Below are 8,174 nucleotides of genomic sequence, written 5' to 3' on the forward strand. Positions count from 1 at the left end.
ATAGCAAAGAGCACATGGTCATGGCTGTTATCGCTCCCTGATTTAAGTTGATTTGAAGGCACATTCGGTATGTAGACATTGTACAATTATTATTTTACTTATGTCTACGTATACATACGTTATATCCATGTTAATTTACATGTTGGATATATAACTTTATTCTTTATTTAAATGATTGTATTACCTTTATGATTTAGGGAAGCTTAAGACTAGTAATATGTCTATAACAGGTCCCAGTTGTGCTTGTATGTGTACATATTATTTTTGTATACTTACCATTCTGCAATTTGTATGTTTTGCAGTTTTACGTCATTCCATAAGCAACAGTAAAGGATAAACATTACCGTCTGAGTCTGTTGTCTTTTGGGAAACGTTATCTGACTGCCGAGTCAAGCAAGGCGTTTGACGCAGAGGGCAGAACAGACGAACTACAACTTTTTCCATGATCTTTGAAATGAAAGGAAGATTTGAGATAGGTCTATAGTTTCCTAAAACACTGGGTTCACGATTTGGTTTCTTTAGGACGGGTCTGATAACAGCCATTTTAAAAGGTTTTAGAACATATCCAAGCCTAAGAGAAGAATTTAACACATTTAACATGGTAGTGTCAATCTGTGGTGCAATTTCCTTGAAGAATTTTGTAGGAATTGGGTCTACAAGGCTAGTAGAGGATTTACAGGAGAAAATTAAGCTCAAAAGTTCTGAGTGTGTAATAGGAATGCATGATTCAAAGGTCTCATTATTGGTAGACATAAGACTAGCAGGAGGCAGGCAGCCGTAAGTAGGTAAAGGTGTGCACTGGATAGTCTGTCTAATTGTAGTTATCTTACCATTAAAAAATGTAAGAAAGTCATCACTCTTAAGAGCTTGCGGGATTTTCAAGTTTAATGCGGAATTCTGTGTTATCCTAGCCACGGATTCAAATAGGAATTTAGGATTGGTTTTGTTCATGTCTATTAATCTGGAGAGATACACAGACCAAGCAGTCACTAGTGCTTGTCTGTATTTAGAGAGGCTCTCTTTCCAGGCAGATTTGAAAACTTCCAGTTTAGTTGAGCGCCATTTTCGCTCTAGCTTGCGTGATGCCTGTTTGAGATCACGTGTATTATCAGAGTGCCAGGAGGCAGTTTTGTTATCTCTATGCTTTATCCTCTTAAGTGGAGCCACAAGATCTAGAGTACTGCGAAGGGATTTTTCCATGTTTGAAGTTACCTGTTCAAGTTCATTTACACACGATGCTTCAGATGTAAGGCTAAAGGACTGTGGAAGTTGTTTCATAAATGTTGTTGTAGTTAGTGCCTTAATAGGACGTCTGATTTTATACTTTGGAGTGATGGTCAACAGGAGGTTATACTGGATTTCAAATGTTAACAAGTAATGATCTGAGAGCAGAGGACTCTGTGGCATAATAGACACATGTTCTACCACGATGCCATGACTAATGATCAAATCAAGGGTATGGTTACAGACATGAGTAGGCCCGACTACATTCTGACATACACCTACAGAGTCAAGAATAGCTGCAAACGCTATTTTTAAAGGATCATTATCCTTCTCCATACGAATGTTAAAATCACCCACAATAACGGCTTTGTCAGTACTGACCACCAGGTTTGTTAAAAAATCAGCAAATTCCTTAAGAAAATCACTGTACGGCCCAGGCGGTCTATACACAATAACAATGATGATTTGGGGTGACGAACTAGTAAGAGATGAGCCAGCAAGGCTAAGAACAAGAGTTTCAAATGTGCTGAAACTCACACCACATTTCTCAGACACTCCTAAGTTGGACTGAAAAATTGCAGCAACACTTTGCGATTTGGTCGAGGGTTATCCTTATAACTGTATTCCGCTGGAGTAGATTCATTTAGTGCCATGAATTCATCCGGTTTAAGCCAGGTCTCAGTAAGGCACAGGGCACCAAGACTAAAATCAGTAATTATTTCATTTATTAATAGTGCTTTAGGAGCCAGTGATCTTCCTGTAGACTACGGGCTATGCTTTTAGACAGGAGGTCGGCACCAGCCCGCGAGGGGTGAATACCGTCCCTCTTCAAAAGCCCAGGCCTACCCCAGAACATCCGCCAGTTGTCTATATAACCTACACCATTTATCGGGCACCATTCCGACAGCCAGCGATGTAGCGACGATAATATGCTGTACATTTCATCGCCATGTCTAGCAGGGATGGGGCCAGAGCACGTTACTGACACACACATCTTCTTTGCAATGTTGCACACCTTTTGAAAATTTGCCTTAGTGATCTCCGATTGCCTCAATCGGACATCATTAGTGCCGACGTGGATAACTATCTGAGAGTATTTACGTTTACTTTTAGCCAGCACTTTTAAATTTGCCGAGATGTTGGTTGCTCTGGCACCAGGGAGACAACTTACAATGGTTGCTGGAGTCGCTACTCTCACGTTTCTTAGAATAGAGTCACCAATTACTAGAGCACTTTCAACAGGTGTCTCAGTGGGAGTTTCACTGAGTGGGGAGAACCTGTTGGAAACGCAGATAAGCGAATGGTGCCGGTGTAAGTTTGGTTTGGATTTACGACTATGCCACCGGGTCGTCACCCACTCGCCTTGCTGCGAAGGCTCTGCTGCCGGAGCAGGGGGAGACTTACTGGCTATCGCGGACATATCCGGAGCCGCTAATACTGAGTCAATAAAACTCTCATTCTCCTGAATGTTATGTAACGTCCGGATACGTCCCTCTAACACTACAATCTTCTCCGTCAGCGTAACGACTAACTGACACTTCTCACATGTATAAATACCGCTAATGACTGGAGAAGAATAGCTAAACATATTGCACTCAGAACACGGAACAGGAGACATGGCGTTGTACTTACGGTAAACTGAGGCTCTAAGGCTGGAAGCACCTTCTTAATTGAACGATCGTGGGTCGGTACTTGCGTAGGTGATTAATTCGTCGGAGTCTGGGAAATTAATTTTTTTGGAGGATTATTAATCTTGCGAAGCTTTTTCCAATGACTTAACTCGAATTATTATTTAGGTGATATCTATAGTTTCAAAGTTCGCGCGCTAGCAGTCAGTATCCCTCTCGGAGGAAACAGCGGAAATTACGTCAGGAATGTGTTAAAATGTTTTCTATTGTCATGTCATCCTGTTTTGACTAGCATCAAAACAGGCAATGTACAAAAAAAGCTACAAGCATGTTAGCATTTTAGCATGAAAACCGGAAGTGGGCGTATCTCCGCCTAGGAATGTCGTAGAGACTTTAGAAAAAGTTCCTCAGATCAGGCTGAAACGTTAGATCTAGGTGTATTGTTCCTCCTAGATTCAGAATCTGCAGTTTTCAAAACTTAGCATGTTAGCATTTTAGCATCAAAACCGGAAGTGGGCGTATCTCCGATATTCCTAGGCGGAGATACGCCCACTTCCAGTTTTGATGCTAACATGCTGTCGTAGGAATGTCGTAGAGACTTGAGGAAAAAGGTCCTCAGATCCGTCTTGATGAGTAGAGTCAAGAGATGAAACTAGCATCAAAACACGCTATGCACAAAAAATATTTCAGAAACAGAGCAAAATAGAGATTTCCTCTGTATCCGTGTATGCGTAGCGCATCGGTCACGTCCCCGGCATGTTTCTCATTTGGAGTGTGGATATGACTGAATGTCTGTCTGAATGTCAAAATAGAGAAAGCGATGTCTCTCATTTGGAGTGTGGATATGACTGAATGCTTCTTAGTCTGAATGTTGGCACTGACTATGAGTGTTGCTCTATCAGAACAATGATCTTTGCGCATCTGATCATCTGATAACTCCCCAGTGTATCATTGTTAAACCCCTTGCAGATCAATCAGGAGGGAACTTGTGACTTTAGTCCTCTCTGCCATTCAGAGATGACAGCATTTCTGACTACACTGTGTATACCAGCTGTATGATAGCATTTCTGACTACATTTCAATACTGTGTATACCAGCTGTTATACTGGATGCTAGGGATGTAACGATACACTCAACTCACGATTCGATACAATTCATGATTCTGAGTTAACAGATTTTTTTTAGCAAGATGAGCTGTAGGCAAATTTACTCAAAAATATTCCTTTATCTTTCTAAACTGTGCAAAATGTGTCCTCTTCTTAACAGTGCAACTGAAATTGAATAAAATTCTGTTTTAAAAAATAAAAAAAAATCCCAAATTAAAAAAAAAAAAAAAATCTTCAAATAAATGCATAACACTTTACATTAACTACACCTTCATAATGCTTTTGTATTGCATTCATAAAACGTTCGGTACACCTTTATTCATTAATATGTGCTATTTGTGTATGTTAGTCTTTTACAATGTTTACACGCAGTTTTTTCCTTGTCTGTGCTTTTCTCGCTGTTTTTGTTTGTGATTACCAGAAAGCTAAAATGCTGCCACACTGCCGGGGGGTGTGTCCTCCTCCGTTAGGGCAAAATCAAAAACTAATGTACGACGTCAATGTGAATACGCAGTGACATCTGACATCGAATTGACATTGTGAAATCAAATGTAATATTACACCAGTTTTTCTGTTAAATAAAGTACCGTGAAGTTCTCCTGAAGTAGCGATTCATTTTCCACATCAGCCAGTTTAAATCGTCGTGCATTTACATCAATTTTTAACCAATTCGCGATTCATCGTTACATGCCTACTGGATGCCATACAGGAAATGTGATTTTATAGCATGTGGCATGATACAGACATAGGGCCTGTAAAATACATTTAATGGCTAAGACAGACAGAGCTTTCTCCTACAGAGATCCTCAGCTGTGGAATGGTCTCCCACCAGATGTGTGGGTTTCAGGCTCACTCTCAATATTCAAGTCTACACTAAAAACACACCTGTTTAGTTTAGCATATAGGGACACTAGTTCTAGCTCTAGCTAACTCTTCACTCCCAGTCAGACCTGTAGTGTGAGGTGTAGAGCTGGGTGGGGATCGGTGCCATTGGCTTTGGATTAACTGGACTGTCAGTCTGTCACTCTAGCTTCGCAATCCCTTGTGGAGCTGGAGTGCTGACATTTCAGGGACTCCCCATGCCTGCATTCCCACTTGCCTCTCCCTCCTACTGATGCTGCCATAGCCATATCTGCCGGAGCTTGTACATTGGACTTCATATTGCACTCATCTAGCTTTTAGCACTGCCGATAGCCTCCTCTACTTTGACTAATTGTACATTTTATTTCCCATATTCCTCCTGGGGGGTGATGCCTGGAGACCTCAATCTATCAAGATGTCCAGCATACCCTACTACATGTGATGTCACCACCACCAGTGACGTCCCTGCATCCAGGTCACCTTTCTGCCAGTGTCATCTTTCATGTCTGACACCACTGCCTTTCACTCTTATTTGATTATCCCTGCCGGCCCCTGGAGGATGGGCTCCCCCTTTGAGTCTGGTCCCTCCCAAGGTTTCTTCCTTCTTGGGAGTTTTTCCTTGCCACTGTCGCCTTTGGCTTGCTCACTGGGGGCTTTTGGTGCGGATGCTGTAAAGCGCTTTGAGACAATGTAATGTTGTGATAATGCGCTATACAAAAATAAATTTGTTGTTGTTGTTGGGAGTTATAGACGGTCAAGGTGTCTGGGAGACACTGGATGGTCGAGGTGTCAGCGGGGGGGACACTGGGTGGTCGAGGTGTCGGCGGGGGGCTATGGGTGGTCAAGCTGTCTGCGGGGGGCTATGGGTGGTCAAGGTGTCTGCGGGGGGTTATGGGTGGTCAAGGTGTCCGTGGGGGGGACACTGGGTGGTCGAGGTGTCGGCGGGGGGCTATGGGTAGTCAAGGTGTCTGCGGGGAGCTATGGGTGTTCAAGGTGCCAGCAGGGGGCTATATGGGCGATCAAGGTGTCGGGGGGACACTGTGTGGTCGAGGTGTTGGCGGGGGGCTATGATCTGCAAGGTCAGGTCAGGTCAGGTTGGGGAGTATGGCGAAACCACCACCACATGGCGAAACTCCTCGGGATCCTACCTGTCAATCCCCCAGGCAGACACACGGTCCAGTCCCACACTCCGAAAATGGCTGTACATCTGCTGCAGCTGGTTGTAATGTGACCGTACCCTCGGCCTGGTCCAGCTGCTTGGGTCCCCAGCAATGAGGATTCTGGGAGCCAGATTACCCTCAGGGAAACGTGCAACATGATCATAGTGCTGTAACTGACACTCCCTCACAATGCAGGTAATGTGGCTGTATCTGGTCCCCAGCAATAAAGATCCTGGGAGCCGGAACCAGAGGTAAGGCAGTGGGTTATACACCGAAAGTTAACGTTTTATATATTTTAGTTTCAGTTTATGTTTTTGTCATTTTATTTCAAGGGCTAGATGGAGAGTTATAGATTTTGCTAGCTACTGCTAAGTGTTGTGCCATTGGCTAATTTTATGGTGATTATATGCTAATTATACTAATGCTGCTACTGCTAATGCCTATTTCTGCTGCTGCTGCTCCCTTTGTTTCTTTTTCTCTGCATTCTGTAGCTCTCGCCCCTCAGTACAATATTATCCTCTGTCTCCTGTGGCTGCTTTCAATTACAGTGGAAAGTGAGCCAGAGGATGCCCCACTAGAGGACCTGGAGTTGAATGCTACGGCCATCACTTTGGCCCCTGTTCCTGTTCCTTGCTCATAATTACCCAGCTGCAGGTTCCAGCTTCAGCCTCACATTTCCTGGACCTGGGGTAGCCACTGACATCATGAACGGTGTTGAAGAAGGTCAGGTAGACTCTCCATATCCTGGAAGGGATGCCGAAGGCACACACTGTGTTTGTGCCACCCAGATCCCTTCCGGGCCAACTCAGTGACCCCTGTCGGTTCACCTGAGGACCACAAGGCGTCAGTGTTGCCAGCTCCTGCTGCCCCAAATCCATCCACAGCAATAGTCTCACAGCTCGACCCAGGTCCAACCAGACCTTCCTTGTGGGCCTGACCCGCAGCAGCTAACGCTCTCCAGTTCTTGTCCCAATGCCTGTAGGGCCCGCGGCTTCATATGTTCCCGAGTTTCTGTTCCACTTTCCCTCCAGATCTCAGGCTTTCCCCTTCTTCAGTCCTGGTCCCCGTGTTTTTCCCCTCAGTGGCATTCCCTTGGCCCGCCCTCCCTGGTGACCTGTCAGTGATCCATAATGCCCTAGTCCCAAAGTCCTGTTCCCAATGGTGTTCCCCATTTGAGTGTCCCCTTAGGTTCAATGCTCTGTTGTCATCTTCCCTGGTCATTGGGTTACATTGATATATGATCTTGTGTGGTTCCTGGTCCCCAGTCCCATTAGCTTTTTGTAACTGTCATGATGCCCAGCACCAGCTCTGCCCATTCCACCTGCTTGTCCTAGTCCTCTTGTTGTTTCACAGCATAGTCCAGTCCATCCATCCATCCATTTTCCAAACCACTTATCCTACTGGGTCGCAGGGGGCCCAGAGCCTATCCCAGAAGCAATGGGCACGAGGCAGGGAACAACCCAGGATGGGGGGCCAGCCCATCGCAGGGCACACTCACACACAATTCACTCAGACAAGCACTATTACGGGCAATTTAGCAAATCCAATTAGCCTCAGCATGTCTTTGGACTGTGGGGGGAAACCGGAGTACCCAGAGGAAACCCCATGACGACATGGGGAGAACATGCAAACTCCGCACATATGTGACCTAGGTGGAGACTCGAACCCGGGTCCCAGAGGTGTGAGGCAACAGTGCTAACCACTGCACCACCATGCCACCCCTCCCCTGTATATGTTGTATATTATGCCTATTTACTGTATTTCCTCCCTGTACAATGACAATAAAGGCTTTCTGTTCTGTCCTATTAATGTCCTGCTTCAGCGTCAACCAAAACATGACTGAGTAACAAGGTCTGGTTACACCCCCGTCAGGCAAAAGCAGCTGGTGCCCAAGTACATGGCGCCTTAAGGTGATACAACAGACTGTTGCAAAGTAGAAACTATTCTACAGAGTTCAGCTTGCTTTAGGTTTCCCACACAAAGAGTTGTAAAGAAATTTGTTGTTGTTGTATCCTAGCAGCAATATCAGATTTTTACCAGACTTGCTAGTGTTTTTGGTTTGTTTGTAGTTTGTTTGCCTCTCAAAAAAAGAATATCGCTATGAATATACTAAAATATTTTATAAAGCTTTTAATGTTGTTTGACTAGTTTGTGTTTTTTGTTTGTTTGTCTCTCGAAATAATAATCTTACTCCA

At 44.4% G+C, this 8,174-nt stretch overlaps 1 long non-coding RNA gene across 1 annotated transcript; it reads left to right on the forward strand.

The window, feature by feature from the left end:
• Window positions 1-4: 4 nt before the first annotated feature.
• Window positions 5-7,950, forward strand: LOC125724009 (uncharacterized). Its single transcript, XR_007387112.1, has 3 exons — window positions 5-67; window positions 303-5,294; window positions 6,175-7,950. It is a non-coding gene; the product is annotated as an uncharacterized LOC125724009 (long non-coding RNA).
• The last annotated feature ends 224 nt before the right edge of the window (window positions 7,951-8,174 follow it).

This window comes from Brienomyrus brachyistius, unplaced genomic scaffold, assembly GCF_023856365.1.
Source record: "Brienomyrus brachyistius isolate T26 unplaced genomic scaffold, BBRACH_0.4 scaffold53, whole genome shotgun sequence".
In the NCBI taxonomy this organism is placed as follows: domain Eukaryota; kingdom Metazoa; phylum Chordata; class Actinopteri; order Osteoglossiformes; family Mormyridae; genus Brienomyrus; species Brienomyrus brachyistius.